Raw genomic sequence first — 23,118 nt, 5'->3', positions numbered from 1 at the left:
GAGGCTGCGTTGACACACTCACGACGGCCGACAGGATTTCAAACAGGTTTGATTTTTCTTGCAACCATATGATTGTTGATTGGGAGCTGGTCGTGAGGTGTTAATCGCTTCTCATTACCCCATGTACACTGCACGATGCACGAAACACGATTAAGGCGAAACCCGGGCCGATCCCCAAAGCGGTCACACGACTGAAAAATCGTCTCAAAATGGGCCAGAAATCGCACAGTCTATGCCCAGGTTTAGACTCCTTACTTTAAAACATTTTACTGTTAAATTTAAAGCATTTTACCAGATCATGATTAAAATGCAGAAAATGACAACATGCATAGAGCTGTAAAATATCAAATCCTCAACAACCAAACAGAGGTAATACCGATGGCTTCAACAGTACACAGTTCATCAAATCAAGCATGTACCAACAGCACTACAACTTTCTCACAAGTTTTAACAGCTTGTGAGCAGCCAACTGTACCTTGTGCTACAACAATTTAAAGGTATATTAGCTCATCTCTTTATTAGTTGTAATAGAAAAACAAACATTTTATTAATCTGACACTGGACTTCAACACTAAAATCATTTTTTAAAGTTTATATGTATACTCAATTCATTAAATGATATGTTTTTATTTGATTTATTTCTTCAAACTTTAGTAACTCGATAATCTTAATCAAGTTTTTAAAGTCCGTAAACTTTCACATTGTGCTTATTGAGCACTGTTCTTTGCATGCTGACCTCTGTGTTTGTTGTATGTGGTTAACAGAAGCTAACACCTCTGCAGTCGTTTATGATTTTCTTTTAAATCAAATGCAGGTGTTGCTCAAAGAGTTGTTAGGAATAAATAATGATATGATTAAACAACATATTACGTGAACTTCTACTGATTAGTTTTACTCAGCCCACTTGTTAACTAACTACTTGTTAGTTAACAAGTGGTTAACGGATGTGCTTCCGTCGCATCCAAAGCGACGGAAGGTCGCCGGTTCGATCCCTGGGCTCTCTGTCCTCGTCGTTGTGTCCTTGGGCAAGACACTTTACCCTACTTGCCTACTGGTGTTGGCCAGAGGGGCCGATGGCGCGATATGGCAGCCTCGCTTCTGTCAGTCTGCCCCAGGGCAGCTGTGGCTACAACTGTAGCTGCCTCCACCAGTGTGTGAATGTGAGAGTGAATGAATAGTGGTATTGTAAAGCGCTTTGGGTGCCTTGAAAAGCGCTATATAAATCCAATCCATTATTATTATTATTATTACTTTTTTATATTTACATGATACTAGTGTTTTGAATTCCATTTATGTCAGTGATGTTCTTTGTTTTTCCCCTGCAGTCTGCTCATCAGTGAGAACAGAAGACGTCAGTTATGGGCAAATTATCATCAAAAACAAGAAAGCAAGGTCAAGGACAAGAGGTACAGCTGCTCTTGTTTGTCTCATGTCTGCTGTCTGTTTTACCCAGTAAGCAGCTTAGCAGCAGCATTTAAAAAAAAAAAACATGCAGGGGATTCAGGGCAGGTTCACTCAGTGAAGAAAAAAAAAAGAATTACAGAAGCTGATAAATGATTGAGTATCTCTAGCTCCTGTTTAGAAAACTCAGTTCAATTCAATTTTATTTATACAGCGCCAAATCATGACAAACGTCGCCTCTAGGCGCTTTATATTGTACAGTGTATCCTATAATAATAGATACAGAGAAAACCCCAACAATCATATGACCCCTTATGAGCAAGCACTTTGGCGACAGTGGGAAGGAAAAACTCCCTTTTAACAGGAAGAAACCTCCGGCAGAACCAGGCTCAGGGAGGGGCGGGGCCATCTCCTGTTGGGGTGAGAGAAGGAAGACAGGATAAAGACATGCTGTGGAAGAGAGACAGAGGTTAATAACAGATATGATTCAATGCAGAGAGGTCTATTAATACATAGTGAGTGAGAAAGGTGACTGGAAAGGAAAAACTCAATGCATCATGGGAATCCCCCTGGCAGCCTATGTCTATTGCAGCATAACTAAGGGAGGATTCAGGGTCACCTGGTCCAGCCCTAACTATATGCTTTAGCAAAAAGGAAAGTTTTAAGCCTAATCTTGAAAGTAGAGATAGTGTCTGTCTCCCGAATCCAAACTGGAAGCTGGTTCCACAGAAGAGGGGCCTGAAAACTGAAGGCTCTGCCTCCCATTCTACTTTTAAATACTCTAGGAACAAGTAGGCCTGCAGTGCGAGAGCGAAGTGCTCTAATAGGGTGATATGGTACTACAAGGTCATTAAGATAAGATGGGGCCTGATTATTTAAGACCTTGTATGTGAGGAGCAGGATTTTGAATTCAATTCTGGACTTAACAGGAAGCCAATGAAGGGAAGCCAAAACAGGAGAAATATGCTCTCTCTTTCTAGTCCCTGTCAGGACTCTTGCTGCAGCATTTTGGATTAGCTGAAGGCTTTTCAGCGAGTTTTTAGGACATCCTGATAATAATAAATTACAGTCGTCCAGCCTGGAAGTAATAAATGCATGAACTAGTTTTTCAGCGTCACTCTGAGACAGGATATTTCTAACTTTAGAGATGTTGCGCAAATGGAAGAAAGCAGTCTTACATATTTGTTTAATATGTGCGTTGAAGGACATATCCTGGTCAAAAATGACTCCAAGGTTCCTCACAGCGTTACTGGAGGCCAAGGTAATGCCATCCAGAGTAAGAATCTGGTTAGATACCATATTTCTAAGATTTTCAGGGCCGAGTACAATAACCTTAGTTTGATCTGAATTAAGAAGCAGAAAGTTTGCGGCCATCCAGGTCTTTATGTCTTTAAGACATTCCTGCAGTTTAACTAAATGGTGTGTTTTATCTGGCTTCATGGATATGTGACCCGTGGTAGCCACCTATTTAAAATGGGACAGAGCCACACAGTCAGTTAAAAAGGGTTTAATTTTTAATACAAAATAAAAGTAACAGTGACACTATAGAAAAAAGCAAATCTTCAGTGCCGTCTTCACTCAGGCCCACCGCTGTGCATGCAAAAAGTGGCGAGACAAAAAAAGGATTTGTTTTTCACGCAGCACCTTCACCGTCTGCAACAATATATACATACAAAAAGAGTAAAACACTAAAAGACAATCAATGTCTACGGTGCCTACTGATACAGAAAAATAAAACAAGAAACAAACAAAATCGACAGCCGCAGCAATCACAGTCCATTGATTTACACCAGGTTAAAACAAATCAAAATACACTGATGTGTCGGGTCCTTTGCCCGCAGCCAGAAATCCACTTGGCAAAGCAGCAGCTCGGTACTTTGCAAATAAAAGGCAGGAGATGACTTACGCTGGACAGTAAAACACAGCAGGAATATCCCTCAACTGTATTGTTTTCGTTACCTGTCCACATGTTCACGTCACGCCCTAATAAATGTGGTCACTGTTCTCAATGTTTCCCACCTACAAGGGTGCAAATAACTGTAAATCTCTGCCAACAGCCAGAACCAGAAGTGGTACATTTTGGTACATTTTTGTGTAACCTACCATTCTAACAGAAGTTTAGGGGGACCCGCATCAAGCTTTCATAGAAAGAAATTAAAAACACCAACTTGCCCAGCTTGGACCAAGCACTCGCAGCTTCAGGTTTGCTGAGGAATACCTAATTGCCCACACCTGAGCTTATGAAAGGGGCAAAGACCAGCTCAGCCCACCAGGGGCGGTTCCCAGACTCAGGTCTCACCTGTCACAGATACAGTGGGGCAAAAAAGTATTTAGTCAGCCACCGATTGTGCAAGTTCCCCCACCTAAAATGATGACAGAGGTCAGTAATTTGCACCAGAGGTACACTTCAACTGTGAGAGACAGAATGTGAAAAAAAAAATCCATGAATCAACATGGTAGGATTTGTAAAGAATTTATTCGTAAATCAGGGTGGAAAATAAGTATTTGGTCAATAACAAAAATACAACTCAATACTTTGTAACATAACCTTTGTTGGCAATAACAGAGGTCAAACATTTACTATAGGTCTTTACCAGGTTTGCACACACAGTAGCTGGTATTTTGGCCCATTCCTCCATGCAGATCTTCTCGAGAGCAGTGATGCTTTGGGGCTGTCGCCGAGCAACACGGACTTTCAACTCCCGCCACAGATTTTCTATGGGGTTGAGGTCTGGAGACTGGCTAGGCCACTCCAGGACTTTCAAATGCTTCTTACGGAGCCACTCCTTTGTTGCCCGGGCGGTGTGTTTTGGAACATTGTCATGTTGGAAGACCCAGCCTCGTTTCATCTTCAAAGTTCTCACTGATGGAAGGAGGTTTTGGCTCAAAATCTCACGATACATGGCCCCATTCATTCTGTCCTTAACACGGATCAGTCGTCCTGTCCCCTTGGCAGAAAAACAGCCCCATAGCATGATGTTTCCACCCCCATGCTTCACAGTAGGTATGGTGTTCTTGGGATGCAACTCAGTATTCTTCTTCCTCCAAACATGACGAGTTGAGTTTATACCAAAAAGTTCTACTTTGGTTTCATCTGACCACATGACATTCTCCCAATCCTCTGCTGTATCATCCATGTGCTCTCTGGCAAACTTCAGACGGGCCTGGACATGCACTGGCTTCAGCAGCGGAACACGTCTGGCACTGCGGGATTTGATTCCCTGCCGTTGTAGTGTGTTACTGATGGTGACCTTTGTTACTTTGGTCCCAGCTCTCTGCAGGTCATTCACCAGGTCCCCCTGTGTGGTTCTGGGATCTTTGCTCACCGTTCTCATGATCATTTTGACCCCACGGGATGAGATCTTGTGTGGAGCCCCAGATCGAGGGAGATTATCAGTGGTCTTGTATGTCTTCCATTTTCTGATGATTGCTCCCACAGTTGATTTTTTCACACCAAGCTGCTTGCCTATTGTAGATTCACTCTTCCCAGTCTGGTGCAGGTCTACAATACTTTTCCTGGTGTCCTTCGAAAGCTCTTTGGTCTTGGCCATGGCGGAGTTTGGAGTCTGACTGTTTGAGGCTGTGGACAGGTGTCTTTTATACAGATGATGAGTTCAAACAGGTGCCATTCATACAGGTAACGAGTGGGGGACAGAAAAGCTTCTTACAGAAGACGTTGCAGGTCTGTGAGAGCCAGAGATTTTCCTTGTTTGAGGTGACCAAATACTTATTTTCCACCCTAATTTACGAATAAATTCTTTACAAATCCTACCATGTGAATTCATGGATTTTTTTTTCACATTCTGTCTCTCACAGTTGAAGTGTACCTCTGGTGCAAATTACTGACCTCTGTCATCATTTTAAGTGGGGGAACTTGCACAATTGGTGGCTGACTAAATACTTTTTTGCCCCACTGTAGTTAAAGCTGGGTGTCATCAGCATAGCAGTGAAAATGTATGCTATGTCCTCTAATGATGCTGCCTATTGGAAGCATGTATAATGTAAACAGAATTGGTCCTAACACTGAACCCTGTGGAACACCATAATAATAGTGTGTGAAGAGGACTCTCCATTTACATGCACAAATTGGAGTCTATGGCCACGAGCTGTGGGTAGTGACCGAAAGAACAAGATCGCGGATACAAGCGGCAGAAATGAGCTTCCTCCGAAGGGTGGCTGGCCTCTCCCTTAGAGATAGGGTGAGAAGTTCAGCCATCCGGGAGGGGCTCAGAGTAGAGCAGCTGCTGCTCCACATCGAAAGGAGCCAGCTGAGGTGGTTCGGGCATCTGAAGAGGATGCCCCCTGGGCGCCTCCTGGGTGAGGTGTTCCAGGCATGTCCCACCGGGAGGAGGCCCCGGGGCAGACCCAGGACATGCTGGAGAGATTATATCTCTCGGCTGGCCTGGGAACGCCTTGGTATTCCCCCGGATAAGCTGGAGGAGGTGGCTGGGGAGAGGGAGGTCTGGGCCTCTTTGCTTAGGCTGCTGCCCCCTGCGACCCGGCCCCGGACAAAGCGGATGAAGATGGATGGATGGATGGATAGATAGATATGATACAAACCACTGCAGCGCAGTACACTGAAAAAAAGAGGTTGTTAGATTTCCTTGATTCAGTAGTGGATATTGGTTGCACACAGATGTTTTGCTTCGGCAGCAACTTAAAAAATTTAGTTAAATCAACACAAGTATCCATATTCAATCAACCTGTGCACTATGTGTTGCTACAATGTGAATGAAACATGTTTGGATGAAGTAATGTCAGCCCTTGGAATATTTGATCCTTCATAATTTTCTCACCTCAATCCAACACCATTCAGTAACTTTCAACCCAACACTACTTGGTCACTTAAATACTATGTTATCTTCGTACACTCACAAAAATAATACATTAGATGAACGTAATTTTGTCTTGCCACTTATAGTCCATCTAAACAAATCATGTTATATTAATCCATCTTGATTGTGTTGTTTCAACACGATATATATTTGTAAGTGTAACATAATATTAACATGAACATCCGATTAATGTGAATTTTAATTCTACCAACATGTTTGTACCAAGTTAGACCAATTAAATCAATCTAAATTCATGTTATATTGTTTAAACACTTTGGCACATCAAAAGTCAGTCTTGTTACATTAACTAGTAAAATATTTGTTTGTTACACCAATGGTAATCTTGTTGAATAAACAAATGTAACTAATGTCTGTAGTACATGTTGTATTCATATTACATAATGTTCCCCCCAAAATCCAGCAGATTTACAACAACCTCCAATCCATCAATCATTGTTTGGGCTGCTGAGGGTGGGTGGCATAACCCAGAAGTGATAGGGTACATCCTAGAAAGGTCATCAGTCTATCACATAGAGACAAGCAACTATTTACACTGCATGACTTTTAACAGTAGAGGAAACCAGAGAAAACCCATTGCACACTTTGCCAGATTGTGGATTTTAACCCAGGACCTTCTTGCTCTGAGACAACAGCGCTAACCACCATGCCACTGATCTGTCAGTCAGAGCAATGCTAGATGCAGAATTGTCTTTAGGTTTTCGTCCTTGACAGGTTAAAGCACAATAAACAGCAACAGCAAACACATGGTGTGTTTATGGTCGTCTGCCTCTTATGAATCCAGTGATTTTTCTTGTGGTGTGGAATCTCGTGTGATCCTGTGAATGTCATGAGTGCAGGCAACTAACCACTCTTCCTAGATTCTATCATGTCATCTGAACGAGAACAAACAAAGATGTTGAATTTCATACAGATCCAACATGATTTAATTGCGTTTACCCTAGGAACCTGACATTATTTTGTTCAAATGACAAGCTAGACTTTTGGAAATGTAACAACCACCCAAATTCCCTTTTGTTGGATGTATAACAAGTTGATATTATGTTCTAGTATCAAATAATAATAATAATAATAATAATGATGGATTGCATTTATATAGCGCTTTTTGGGACCCCTCAAAGCGCTTTACAATGCCACTATTCATTCACTCTCACATACACACACTGGTGGAGGCAGCTACAGTTGTAGCCACAGCTGCCCTGGGGCAGACTGACAGAAGCGAGGCTGCCATACCGCGCCATCGGCCCTTCTGGCCAACACCAGTAGGCAGTAGGTGAAGTGTCTTGCCCAAGGACACAACGACCGAGACTGTCCGAGCCAGGGCTCGAACCGGCAACCTTCCGATTACGAACACCCAACTCTTGAGCCACGATCGCCCCACAATACACATTTCTTTAATAGAAGCTGTTTAACAAATTGTATTGTTCCCTTCCACAATGGTTGCCAGTATCCATTAGTAACCTTTCAAAGCAAAATGTCTAATTTCACTGCAGTGACAGAAGGTAAATTTGTAAACTGACAGCTTCACTGAATTTTAAATCAGCAGTTAAGGATTGTCAGTTTTTCAGTGTTTTGTCAAGTCAATGACAGCATAGGAATGAGACCTTATAGCTTTTCCCCCCACACAGGTTACCATCTTGAAAGAGAACAAAACATTCTGCTTAAGATGTCAAGATCAAATTAACAATTATAAATGTAAATACTTTGACATAATGTTAGTAACCATCAACACTAAAATAAATTACTGGATTGGCAAACACCTTCCTATTAACATTATAATTCACATTATGCATTTTAGCACAATTACTAACAAAAGAAAATAAAAATACTACTTGCATGTCTCAACCTTTATTGAAGAGCCACAGAAATAACAGTGATTCAGTGAATGTCAAAAAGTCTAGCACTGATCATACTGCGACATCTTGGTTCAACACATGAAACCATCAAAGCAATCTTACGCCAACTGAATTAAACCTAAAATGCTGTTTCACACAGCCATGATGGGACTACTTAGGCTGAACAACTACATTTCTTCACTTTTGAAAACAAATAAACCAAAATGTAAAAATGCTGCCAATTAGAAAACTTGTACAGAGAGCAAAAAGGAAAAGAAAAAAACAAAACAGGCCCTGTTCACATGGCAGTTACAAAGTATTGAACGTCCAAAATGCAGGAGAACCGGTGAGAGAGTTAAACACAGCAACAGTGAATATTGCTTACATGAGCAGTTTTGTCTTAAAGTTTTGCGCTTTTCTTGAGAGTTCAGTTGCATCCAATCCCATTACCACCTTCTGAATCACCTCAAAGGTGTGATGGATAACTCATGTTGACAGAGTAAAGCAGTCCGAAAAGCATGGCTACTGCAATGGCCGCATTATCCAGATCCTTAAGAACCACCACAGCCTCGATGATGATGCCAACATCAAAATAGTAATTGCCTGGTGTGTCTCTGGAGACATAAATGCCCACTGTTGTTTTCTCTATGGCACTCAGTGCAGTGGCCTCAGTCATGTCCTGGTTAAAGATAAAACATTTCTTCAAGCACAACTTGTATTTCACATGAAGGGCATTCAAGCTCTGCATTAGTATTTTTGTTAGACAGACACTGGCCCACCAGCAAGCCAGGTTAGGTCACTCAGAAGATTTTAGATGTTCTTTCAGCCTCACAGCTGGGCATTTTTTTTCCTCAGACAAAAGCTGATGTAAAGATTGATTTCTCCTCCTCATTTTTCTGGAAGTTGTTTGTATATTCCTGGATGATTTTCATGATAAACCTGGACTTGTTACACTCCAGGGCTGCATCCCAGTCCCAATTCTGGCCTTTTCAGACAGCACAAATGAATGAATTCAAATTTTATTTGTAACATACACTCTACAATATATAGTGAACTGCCTGTGTCCAAGCTGCGGACAGGCTGCAGACGTTGCCATGCCATTCCACGGCTTGGTTTCAGCATGGGGGGGTCTAGCCACAACCCTTACTGGATACCGGGTGGGACTCAAACCTGCGACACCCGGTGGGAAGGGTCTGTACCCTTCCCACCAGAATCTTCCTTCTTTCACTAGAATCACAGGTTTGAGGTGTATCACACTAATGTGACCCCTATTGTGAGAGGAACAATATTTTTTTCACCTTGTGGGAGAGGTGTGATATGGATGTTTTTCAACTTTCCTAATAGGGGGCTATGGAGAAAAGGTGGAATGTTTGGACCCCATGTGTGACAAGTTTAACATGTTGTTTTAATCTCAGTATTGGAATCCCTCTGCAAAATTATTAAAGAGGACTACTGGGCCTGCCTAGTCCAAGGATAAATTTATGGTTAACTGAATACATTTTGAAATGTTGCAAAGCCACAATCTACTCATACAACACTCACCATGTACTCCTGCACCAAGATGTCAGGATTTTCATTCAGATAGACGCATAGTCCTTTGATTAGGGACTCCCTACGAGCAAAAATGTCATCCTTAAGAATTATGACAAAGAAAATAGAGATAAGTGAACTCAAACTTTTCAGTAGCACAGAGGAAATGATGATGATCAAATGATGATCAAAGACAAAAACGCTTGAGTTTTTTTTACCAGTCATCAAAAGTCATTAAAAATTCTTACTGTCATCATGGCAGCTATATCCTTTAGCTTTTTGCCCTGCTGCCCTGATCACTTTGATCACAAATCTGATCACACCCTGATCACAAACACCTTTAGCAGACTTTCAGAGAGATAGTCAAGCTGCGACAGAAACCTTGACTGTAAAGGCATGGTTGTGATGCGCTTGAACTCATTTGAACGCATTTATCTGAAATGACATTAAATTATTTTCAATTCAATTCAATTCACTTTTATTTATGTAGCGCCAAATCACAACAGCAGTCGCCTCAAGGCGCTTTATATTGTACAGTAGATCGTACAATAATGGCAGGTACTGGGCATGATAAGTCATCTGGGCTATGCTATGCACACATCCTAATAAAGTCATTACCTTTACACATCAACACATCTATGACACAACTAGTTGAGGCATTTTTTTATTGTTATTCTCCTTTCAGCACTTACATTACCTCTGCTGGATGAAAAAGAGCTAGCCATCTCTCTTGTACATTGCAGATCATGGAAGCATCAAAAATTACTTCTTGTCTTCTCAGTGCAAATGTTCTGTTCATTTTACCCATAACTGTCTCTCTGTTGTTGCGCGTCTTCACATCTGAAAGCAGTTCAACCCTCATCTTCTCAAGGGACTGTTCACTTTCTCCGAGTGGAAGAGAGGGGCAGTAATCTACTTCATCCCTCTTTGGCCGCTCAACATCAAGAGCAGGGGGACATTTCTCTGGTGGCTTATTTTTCAAGGAATTCACACATACTTCAGGACATCCTACTTTCCGGAGATGTGTGCGGTAGTTTGCTAACTTGTATTTGAGGCTCATCTTCCATCCCGCATAGCCACTGGTTGAACCTTTTTCTTTCAAACATGGATGCTTCAGGATAAGGGCCTCTGCAACTTGGTCAAACTTACTGTCTGTGGGGTAGACTGTGTGCTTGACTACCTCCTGGATTAAACCCTGCAAAATGTCGGACTTTAGCTTTGGATCAGGGATCAGCAGCATACCATTTTCTTTAAATGCTACATGGGCCTTCGCAAGCTTAATTTCCGCATCATATATGAAACGGGGAATGCAGAACAAATCTGGCCATGAAGACCGTGATGATGTAGACTCTGGAGATGAAAGATGTGCTGTCACCACAAGTAGATGTGTCATCAGGAGCACTGGTTGATGAAAAAGAAAACCTGTCTTCACATTGGTCTTGAGGTTGGCAGGATGTGTATACAATTTTGATTGTTGCTTTGTTTTGTATTTCTGCCATTGAAGTTAAGTTCACAAACTCATTGCCAAAAAGTGTGTCCATGAACTGTAGTCGGAAGGGTTCCATTATTTTGCACTGAGTCTTTATTTCAGCCTCCAGTTCAGTGACAGTTGAAGGCAGACCAGGAGAAACCCTCTGACAACTGTCTGGTCCAAGGATAACTCTGAGAATAGCTTGAGCTGTCATGGTCCTACTTCACTCTCTGTTGTGAAAGAATAGGACAATGTCATTAGAATCAGTTTTACGACAAGCCTTATCTTTTACCGTTACAACCCTTAATACATTTAAGACAATTATATGAAAATCTCACCACGGTGCAGTTAACACTGTTGAATTGAATTGTTGTAACTGAACAGGGGGCAGCTCGACTTGACTGAAATGGCAACATTCCTCACCCACGATCAAAACAACGCTAGATGAAATCACGTGCGATATCGTGAGATTTGGCACTGCTTCATTATTGACTTACACATATTGACCGTGATATGAACAAATTAATGTACCCTCCCTGCAGATCATGTAGTTTCTACACTATTTAGTTACACCTAACTTTAAAACATGAGGCAGTTGTGTTAAATACACCCAAGATGATTACATGAATCCAAGAGCTGGCCAATCCCAAAAATGCCAAAACACAGAACCTTGGATATAACATCCAGGGACTATGACAGATTAAAGCCTACTTTTAAAAGTGGACATCATGTCCATCTCCTGAATCTAAACTGGAACCTGATTCTAAAGAACAGGGGCTCTGCCTCCTATTCTAGTTTCAAATTCTCTGAGAACCACAAATAAGCCAAGGCAGGGACTTCCGGTTAGATCATGAGAGGGTGAAGACGCGTGGGCCACAGCTCCTGCACCTGATTTTACGAAATTTCGACAAATATCAAAGTAATACATCTTCTTCCCACAAAGCAACATAGGGATTGTGAAGAGTGCATTCTTCTCCAAATGCCTCCAAAAAAACTAAATCCGAAGCTAGTGGCGACAGAAACGACCGAATTTGATGTGGCCTCAACTGAAAATGACGGCGCCAAAGCTGGCACGCCAGTTAACTCCGCACTCGAGGAATATACACAAGGTAACAAACAAGTACTCTCTGCGATTACTTCCTTGGATAATAAGATAACTCAAATGAAAATAGACGTTTGCGACACTCTACGTGGGGAAATCGCAACGCTAAGGGCTGAAAATAATGAAGCCATCACAGCTCTAAAAACGGTAATGGAAAATTACAATGCACAGCTGAAAGATCTATCAGAATCAGCGACAACCACTTCTAACTCCGTGGTGAAACTAGAAGAAAAAGTCAAACAACTTTCTAATAAAGTGGAACAACTGTCCGAAAAATGCACTGATCTGGAAGGGCGTTCAAAGAGGAAAAATATAAGGATAGCCGGAGTACCTGAAGGTAGAGAAAAAGGTCAACGTCCTAGAGACTTTGCGGCAAGGCTACTACGAGACCTACTAGACCTGGACGAAACCCCACTGGTGGACCGTGCACACAGAGCCCTACGAGTGACCCCAGAAGAAGAGGCCCCGCCACGACACTTGATTGTGAGGATACACTATTGCCATACTATGGAAGAAATACTTCGAAGAATCTCCACCAGGAAAAATCTGAAGCTCGGAGATATCCGCGTTCAGATTTTCCGTGACCTACCCCAGGCGGTGGTAAAACGACGTGCAGCGTTTACTCCAGCAAGAAACCTGCTTCGAGACCAACCCGGAGTTAAATATGGACTTCTATACCCGGCTAAACTTAGGGTGACACACAATGGTACGGAACTGGTCTTTATAGATCCCAACGAAGCACTTCGCTACGCACAAGAAAAATTTGGATCTCAATAAGGACGGCATAAGGTAGATAAACCAGAGCTCTGCATCTGGCCCAATGACACGTACTTACTTTGATATAAAAAATCATCATTTGCCCAGGAGCTATGGACAAAGGAAGTTTTGAGATAGAATATTTTGGTAAGCTTAGTTTTTGTTATAGCATCCCCTCGAATTTTTTTTTTTTTTTTTTTTTTTTGGGATACACGGGTAGGGGGGTGGGGGGTGAGGGTTGGGACCCATATCTCGACTGTACGAATATGGAAAATACGAGAATTAAGCCGCCCTAAAGTATACAAATGCAAGATAATGGAAAGGTAAAAAATGTGGATTTAACTTTTTGTACTTGGAATGTAAAGGGTGTAAATGAACCTGTTAAAAGAGGCAAAGTTTTATCGTACTTGAAATCTCTTAACGTGGATATTATTTTTTTTACAAGAAACTCACTTGAAAAATGCGGCTCACAATAAACTTAAATGTAGATGGATAAATCAGGTGTACCACTCAACACTTTCCGCCAAAACTAGAGGGGTAGCTATCTTAATCAAGAAAGATACCCCGTTCAAACATAACTCCACTATAGTTGATAAGAATGGGAGATATGTATTAGTGACTGGGGAGCTGCATACTACTCCAATTATTCTACTGAATGTCTATGGGCCCAACCATGACGATCCAGAATTCTATAGAAAGGTCTTCAGCTTAATTCCGGATATACCCAACAGTAATTTAATAATTGGAGGTGACTTTAACCTAGTATTAGACCCATATTTGGATAAATCCTTGTCCAAAAAAATCACACCGTGTAAAAGCAGTAATTTTATTAAAACATATATGAAGAATATGAATATCTGTGATGCGTGGAGAATTTTAAATCCATCAGGCAGAGAGTATTCTTTCCACTCCCACGTACACAATAGTTATTCAAGGATTGATTATTTTTTGGTGGATGGAAAAATGCTCCCCCTAATTCGAAATGCAACCTATCATAATATTATTATCTCTGATCACTGCCCCGTTACTTGCTCCTTTGCACTTAGTAACCCCATTAAAACATACAGAAATTGGAGATTTGACCCACAATTACTGAATGATTTAGAATTTAAACAATATATAAACTCTCAGATGTCTTTATTCTTTGATATAAACGATAATGCTGAGACCTCTCCAGATATACTATGGGAAACGTTTAAAGCTTATATCAGGGGGTTTATAATATCATATCAAGCGTCACGGAACAAAAGGAATAAATTAGAACAGCTAAATTTAGAAAAAAGAATCCACGAACTGGACGTCAATAATGCAATGGCTCCTTCTTTAGATAAGTATAATACTATTTGTGCACTAAAATATAAACTAAACCAAATATTATCTATTAATATTAATAGAACTTTCACTCTTGTGAGACAGAACTATTTTGAATTTGGGGATAAACCCCATAAGTTGCTAGCCAGACAACTAAAGAAACTAGAAAATGATAGAGCGATTCATAAAATCAGAACAAGTAACGGAAATCTGGTCACATCACACAAAGATATTAACGATAACTTTAGACAGTTTTATGAATCCCTCTATACTTCTCATCCCACTGCAGGGCCTAATGAAATGCAGGAATTTTTAGATAAATGTGATCTTCCTGTGTTAGACCAGACAAATGCCAATATTTTGAACGCTAAGATCACAATTGAAGAAATTACAAAATCTATCGGATTACTAAAAAACAACAAGAGTCCAGGCCCTGATGGGTTAGGGAATGAGTTTTATAAATACTTTAAGATCAAATTAAGTCCATATCTATTTAAATTATATAACCATGCATACAAAATGAGCACCCTACCTCCAACATTGAATGAAGCAACTATTATAGTACTTCCAAAAAAAGGCAAAGCACCGGAGGAAGTGGGATCATATAGACCTATTTCTCTATTAAATTCTGATCAAAAAATTCTGGCTAAAATACTAGCGAGTAGACTTAATACAGTAATAGATAAATTGGTGCATTCAGACCAAACAGGTTTCATTCCAAACAGGAGTTCTTTTAATAATCTTCGACGTCTATTTAATATAATCTATTCCCCCAAGGTACAACAGGACCTACTTATACTTAGCTTGGATGCCGAAAAGGCATTCGATCATGTGGAGTGGTCCTACCTCTTTGCAGTCCTAGAAAAATTTCAACTGGGACAAGATTTCATCTCTTGGATAAAACTACTTTATAATAATCCCACAGCCAGAATTCTTACAAATCAAACATTATCAACTCAGTTTAAACTCAGCAGAGGTACAAGACAAGGATGCGCTCTTAGTCCATTATTATTTGCCCTGGCTTTGGAACCCTTAGCACAGACAATTCGAACCCATATGGATATACACGGTTATGATACAACATACACTTCTAATTCTATATCGCTCTATGCTGACGACATATTATTATACATAACAAAACCATTAATATCCCTCCCAGCAATTCTCTCCGTGATTGATAAATTCAGTACTTTCGCAGGCTACAAGATTAACTGGGGAAAAAGCGAAATACTGCCCATTAAATTAGAGAATAAACAATGGCTTACATCTCTCCCATTTAAAATATCCTATGAAAAAATCACTTACTTGGGCATTACAATACCAAAAAAATACAGCTCCCTAATGAAAGAGAATTTTCTTCCCTTACTGGAGAAACTTAAAAATAACATTCAGTACTGGAGGACACTTCCTATTTCTTTAATAGGGAGAGTGAATTCAATAAGAATGGTATTCCTCCCGCAGTATTTGTATCTGGTTCAAAACATCCCAATTTTCTTGCCCAAATCTTTTTTTAAAAAGATGGTGTTAAGATTCAGTATTGAGGAAGGGTACAAGAGGTGATCGAAGAATAACCACACCGATCCGGCCGGGTAAAGTCAAACGATGATTTTAATGAATACACGCGTGGGAAGAGAACTCTGTACGCAGACAGGAAGTAGTCTTCGACTTAATCAAAGCATGAACAGATATTTTATAGCATCAGGGTTTATTTACTGACGCCCCTTCATACGTCACAGATATATTTTATACATAGATCAGATCAACATCATGACTTTTCACCTAGAAAATCATCTTCTATTTTCATGGCTAGCCCTTCCTGTCTACCTTTCAGTTCTTGTCTTGTTCCTCTTTCTTGCCGAGACACCAAGAAACGGTTCCTCTTTTACCAAGACAATTTTGCAGTTACAGCCAAACATAACTAACCTCTCCTCTAAATAAATCTAATTTAAAGTGTGTGTGTGTGTGTGTGTTGACCTCACATGCTCTTTGTGTCACCTCTTACACTTCTGACCTTTTACCAGACCAGAAGCTCACTGAGACTATGTGTATGTCTTCTACTAAATAAATGTTTTAATCAAGAACCTCTACTAAAACCTTAATATAAAATGATAAAGCTATCTGTTACATTGTTAAAGCCTCGTCTTAGCCTGCGGCTCAAAATAACTTCCTGCTTCTTTCTGCATACAACTTCCTGTCAGCCTGCAACTCAGTCTTTCTGAAAGAGACACTGTCTAAACCTTGGAATGCAATATCCATGCTGCAAATTATATTATTAATGCAATAACAATTATTTAACAATAGCAGTAAAATAATTTCCCTCCTCGACACTCCCCCTTTTGACCTCTGGAAAACCAGAGGTCACAATACATTGTGTCCTCACGCAGACCCTTCTCTGGTGGTCTCGAACCTCGAGATCTCCAGGATCCTCGCCCCTCCTGTGGTCGCCGAGATCTTCTGCAAAGGAAGCAAAACACCTTTCCTGCATCTCCCTAACTTATCCTATCTGGGACTCTTTAATCAAAAGCCTGATCCTAATTATCTTCTTAACTTATTGACTTGTATTTATGTATACTCTTCAACGTTACTCATCACTTTAAAATTCTTTTAAGCGCTGGTTTCACGTCCAGTTGCTCGCTCTACTTTCCCTTATCTGATCATCAACCTCCTGTGCACAAGTTGTCGCTGCTGCAAGTTAATCTACTCCAAAAGAAAACAACCACTTTAATCAATTAAGTTTAAGCATATAAGCAATTACTCCTGTATACATTTCATCATAGCTAAATGCTGCCTTGAAACAACTCCTATGTGTTAACACTAACTTCATTTTAAAACCTCACATTTCCTATGTTATCACCTGTTTTGGTATAACCTTTTTATTTCATTTTGCTCCCTTAATGTAACAATACCTTCTAATTCTAATGTATCAGACTTAACCAAAATATATGCTTTCCTTCCTCTTTGGTCCTTCTTTAAGTTCAGTTAAAAGCTAAATGAATTTAGGGCCTTTTGCCTGGAATCAATACTGTCATGTGTGTTTCTTAACTCTGTGTCTGTAAGCGTGTGCAATCCTTCATGAACTCATATTATCCTCACAGTAGATTGGCTAATCATAGCGCTAGCCAAAGGCTCATGACCCTCCAGAGACAAATTTGAGCCACAACTCCTTTTAAAGCACAAAATGCAATATGTATAAAATAGTTATAACTGCACCTGAAATACAAAGTTAACATGATCATAAACATCTTATGGTCATCAAAGCAATGGGCAGGGCTGCGACCCAATTTAGCCCTGTCTGCACAAATTTTAGCCAACTTGTTTTTCAAATTTAGGTTCATCCTCTCTACCTCTTGCAAATCTTTATTCTTGAAGTGAGTACCATTGTCTGATCTAATTCTCTTGGGAAACCCATGCCTTGGAATGTAATGATTAAGCACTTAATCACGCTTTTCGCGTCTTCACATTTGGTCGCCCATGCTTCGGGCCATCCAGTCAAAACATCCACACACACCAACAAATACCTCACCCCACCTGGGCCTGTATCAATCATGTCGGTATAATCAATCACGACCTCTTCTCCTGGCCTTCCTGGCATGAGAACCTTACCAGCTTCAGGTTTTACTGCTGGCTTTGGGTTGTGTGCCCCACAAATTAGGCACGTTCTGGCCTTTTCCAGTATCATCCTTCTCAAATCAGGATGCCACCATCGGCACAAATTTCTCTCCATCTGTTTCACTCCCACGTGACCAAGCCCGTGAGCCTCATTCACCTTTTGTTCCGCCATTTTGGCCGTTAAAGCGGGACGCCCATCTGGCCCCCTCCACAAACCGCCATCTTGCCAGGCTCCTTTGTTTTCCCACACCCCCTTTTCCTCTGGGGATGTCTCCTCCTGAGCCTGTCTAACTTCTCCCATGCTGCTAGTGCTACCCTCCTCTTCTGGGGTTACCTGCACCAGTTGTCTCTGTCCTTTGTAGCCCGCTGCTTCCTTTGCGGCTTCGTCAGCTTTCTGATTTCCTCTTGCCACCATACTGTCTGCTTGTGAGTGGCCTTTGCATTTTATAATACTTACCTCGTCTGGGTCCTCCAGGGCCTTTTTGTGACAGATGGGTGCATTAGTGGCCGTTCTGAACCCGGCTCTCTTCCACTGAGCCAGTTCCACATGAGCTGCTCCAAACGCATATGCTGAGTCAGTGTAGATGTTCACTCTCATGTTTTTAGCCAACCTCAGGGCTCGAGTTAGGGCTATCACTTCAGCTCTCTGGGCCGACTGTTGTCCCTCGATTTTTCCTTCAACCTGGGCTTTCTTAATACAGTCATGTGGTTCTCCTGACCCCATTAGGTCTGCCATATTTATTCCTTCATGTGTGAATATCAGATTTGGCGCCTCTAAAATTTTGCTGAACCTTTGTTGCGTCAGTGGAGTCATTGTGAATGCCTGTGAGTTCACATAGGCCACTACACTGTGTGTAGTAAGCACTTTCAGTGGGTGTTCCCTCACTATATGTGCTGTTTTCTGAATTATCTTTGCTACTCCTGCTGCGTGTTGTGTGCATGTGGGATGCCTTACTTCTGTTGAATTTAATCTTATGCTGACATACATAAGTACATCCCTACCTCCCCCTTTTTTCTGAAACAACACACCATTCACAACTCCCTTTGTTTCTGAAACATCAAGATAAAATGCCTCATCATAGTTAGGTGTGGCCAGATCTGTGGCTCTTGACAAATCCTATTTTAGTGAAATGGACGCTGTCTCTGTGTCCGGCGTCCAAGGCAATTCAGCCTTCAGATTTCGAACACCAACTTTCTTGATCAAGTCCCTTAAAGGGGCCGTTTTACCCGCATAGTTCGGAATGAACTGCCTGCTGTAACCTGTCAAGCCAAGAAAGGAAAGCAACTCCTTCACAGTTCTTGGTTTTGGATGTGTCAGAATTTGGTCTCTGTGTGTGTTCATTAACCCCACTGATCTGTGTACGATCACCCGGCCCAGGAATGTTACCTCTGGCCGGACCAACTGCAGTTTTTCTTTGCTCACTTTGAAGCCACACTCCGCCAATCTGTTCAACACCACGAGCGATGCTGCCGTACAGGCCGCTGCTGACGGGGCTGCAATAAGAAGATCATCAACATACTGTATTAATTTACAGCCCCCTGGCAGTTGACATGGGGACAATGCCTCTTTCAACACCTGATTAAAAATTCCTGGTGAGAGTGCAAAGCCTTGTGGTAGGCGTGTGTACCTAAATTTGCGGCCTCTGTATGTGAATGAGAAAATGTCTCTGAGTGACTCGTGCAGTGGGAGACAAAAGAATGCATTCGCTAGGTCAATACATGTGAACCACTTTTGGTCTTCAGTTTTGTGCTTCTATTATGGTCTGTTAAATGGTATGTCATACTTCAGCCGGAACAGGACAGGCGAACAATTAGCTAGACCCACATCTGTGGGCCCTGCGGACCACAAAGTACCAGGCAATTTTGAGAGCTCAGCTACTGCATCAGGATGATCCATTCTTTCCCTGCCATGTATTCTGGAGATTTCTTTATGTTCTAAGATCACTGCATCGTTGGACAAACAAGTTATGCGATATATTTTACATTTTGGTGCATACCAGACGTTTGGAATTTGGGTGCCTTGCCAGCCTGCGTTGTCCAGCGCCCGCTTGACCATTGGTCCCAGATCTCTTGGCCCATGACCCTCGTGGACCGCCAATGTAATGTGAGGGGCTGAATCCTCTCCCACATTGTACCAAGGCAGTTGTTCATCAGTAAATTTCACAGCCGCGGCCACACCTTCTGGTCCAACATAAATGTTATGTGTTTGCACATTCCACGTCTGTCCCTCAAGATCAGACTGGAACTGTTCCCGATAGATATCGTTATCTTCCCTATCATAAAAGAGTGTAACGTGGAAAGGATCTCGCGGAGGGGAATAGACGGCCAGGCTCATTATCCAGGGTCTCCATAGCTGATAATGTCTCAAAATGCCTTCTTCCACTAGCCTCCCCCAGTAGATTTCGGCAGTGGGTTGTTCAGAGTTCTGGACTAGATATTGAGTCTTTGAAGGCGATCCCAGTTTCACAAGCAGGTCCCTGCCCATGAGATTTTCCAGGCACCTGTCAGGACACCACATATTGGTGCTTCAAAGTCTGTTTTCCCAGCTGTGTCAATGCTGGATCATCATCATTGACAGCATAGGTTCTGCCGTCCCCACGCTGTTCAGTTTCTCCGGGCTCCATCAGTATTGCTCCCCCTCCCAGCCCCAGTCGGCTACTGGGTACTGGGGGGCTGGTGCTGCATTCGGGTTTGGAGCCTGATGTGCTCCCCTGTAAGCAACTCTTTGTCTTGGGCCTCCTTGTGCCTGGGGTTGATAGCCTCGCCTCTGATAATTTCGCTGCAATTCAGGGCATTCTCGGGACCAGTGTCCTTCTGCTCCACAGCTGTAACAGGCAGTCCAAGACACATTGTCAGGATTCCCTGGATTCCGAGCCCTTTGTCCTCCCCACACGGATCCACCACGCCCTCTCTGCGGTCCACCGGTCCCCCAATTCCCTACGGGTTGACGCTGCCTTGGTGCATTGGCGGGCCAACGATCATCAGGGTAGAGACCCGGATCCTGATCTGGCCAGTCAGGCACAGGATCGGGCTGAGGCCTTGCCACCATTATAGTCTTATTTAGTTCTTTCGGTTCTTTTTTCTTCGCATTATATTTTTCGCGAGCCTCACCCAGCTGCAGCCTAAGCAGCTGCGCCTGTGCTTCATCTAACTCTTTCTTTTGTTTGTTCGTCAAATCCTGTTCCTGCTGAAGTCTGTGGGTCACATGTCTCTCCCACTGCACCGAGTCTGCAACGGCAAAATCTGGGTTCTTTTCCAAGTCAACTGCAACCTGGTTGGGCAGCCCTGCCAGCACTGCCGAACGAAACCACGCTCTACTTTCACCCTCCTTCCCCGGATGTATTCCTGTTTCTAACAACCATTGTTCCTTTGCTTTAGCTAAACACTCTCTGGGTTTCTTTTTGGGATCCCAAATAATTTTTGGAATGGCTCCAAAGTTAGGAGTTGGGTCCTTCTCCCGAACTGCATCTGCTAAGTCACTCTGCACCTCATGATATTTCAGGTCATTTGCATATCTGGTTGTTTGAGCTATCTGCTCTACATCTGCTAACCCACCACCCAGCATACAACGTCCGGCCAAAGTGCGAAAGTCGCCCAGCGCTAATTCTTCTCCTTCCCAATGTTCTCCCTTGGTTATTGGTGGAAGTTGTTTAACCAATGCTTCCAAATCTCTCACCTTATAGGCGCGATAAACTGGTTCGTTCTTTGGACCTGCTATTAGAGGCAGACTTAAACCAGGGTCAGGAGCTCCTTGTTCAAAACTCACTCTTCTACTCTTCCTCAACTTTCCTTTCCCCTTTGAGCTCTTAAATATGGGCTGTCTCTGTGCTTGGTCTCTCTTCACACTTCTTTTCCTCAAAATTAGGCTTGTACTTGGTTGGGGTTCAGCTCCTCCATCTTCGTCCTCCTCATCGTCTTCTTCTGATGACGTCGCACGGTCTTCATTCTCCTCTTCTGGCCCTCCCTGCATTACTCTCTGCTTTATAACCTCCAATGCCGTTAATGCCTCTATGGACGCACGTAGGGCCTCATGCATTTGTCCATACACTTCTCCTTCAGTTTTTAACACCAAGCTCAGAGGTATTTTATCACCCAGCCCTTTCTGTTGGGATATAATAGGTTTACTTACCTCAACCTCCATCGCTTGGCACTCTTTCTCTGCTGATTTTGATACTCCAGGGGAAGCCAAGCGAACAGCTTTCTTAAGCTGTTCGAGCTGATCCTTCAGAGGTTTGCATCCCCTTTTCCTACTAGGTGTCGCACCCGAGCTGTCAGCCATTCTCTGAAACACAGACTTACCTCTTCCAATGGCGTTGGTCGACTCCACCTTCTTGGTCTAGGTCACCCAGACACGCTTAACTTTCAGTTTCAGTCTTCGTCTCGCTGTTCTCGCAACCACTGGCTCCTCTTCCCCTGCTCGGTGATACACAAAGTTTAACCCAGCCCTTTAGACGCTGTCCTCGCGTTCTCAAGCGTTGACACTCAATCAAAATTATTCGCCCTCAAAGTGTTAATATATGACACCAGCAACCCTTATGCGCAACGCGCTCATCTCCGTATACTTACCTCTCCAATAGTTCCTCGGATTAGTGTTTTTTCATTTATTTTAAACCCATTAACGGCGCTGCGCGTCCCTTATATACTTTACAGCAACACACCCTCAAGCATCCCGTACTAATAAATCTAAAACCAAGAAATCACCTTTATGACATTATGTCAAAACTTTCTCCATGTTGCACAGCCTGCCACAGGTTTAACAAAAAAAATCGCTGCCCGAGAAGGCTCCCACATATCAAGGTGGTCGTTTTCACAAACTTCCAGCAGACCCTCAAATAAACAAAAACAACGACCCAGGCAGGCTTCCAGTTCAGCCTCCTCAATTTCTATGCACACTGAAAACTCATGGGGAGATTCTTCTGTCTCCCCGTGTCCTACACAATTCACCTCCAAATGATCCCCTACAATTGAAATTTCAGTGTGGAATGACGCAGAGATTAACATTTCCTTATTTATTCACTATATGTAACCTGAATTTTCTCTCTCTTATCAAATAACAAAGGTTATCTTTACAATTTGTTATTGAACTACTAATTAAGTTGCTTTTTATGGTGTCAGTGATAAACTGCCCCTAAAAAGTCCACTTTATTGCGTGCTCATTGAGTTACTCCTATCAAAACTATTTAACAAGTTCAATTTACACATACTCATTAATTTGTCACGCTTATTAGTGGCTCATGGTTGCTTAAAGCC

At 42.1% G+C, this 23,118-nt stretch overlaps 1 pseudogene; it reads right to left on the bottom strand.

Moving 5' to 3' along the window:
• Positions 1–8,555: 8,555 nt before the first annotated feature.
• On the bottom strand, positions 8,556–11,012 carry LOC146713069 (uncharacterized; annotated as a pseudogene).
• Between the last annotated feature and the right edge of the window lie 12,106 nt (positions 11,013–23,118).

The sequence above is a fragment of the Copadichromis virginalis genome, linkage group LG3 (genome assembly GCF_057382275.1).
Source record: "Copadichromis virginalis isolate Kocher_CV1m ecotype Utaka linkage group LG3, C_Virginalis_male_GT1.1, whole genome shotgun sequence".
Classification (NCBI taxonomy): domain Eukaryota; kingdom Metazoa; phylum Chordata; class Actinopteri; order Cichliformes; family Cichlidae; genus Copadichromis; species Copadichromis virginalis.
Note: the sequence above shows the minus strand (reverse complement) of the source record. Positions and strands in the feature narration are given on the sequence as shown.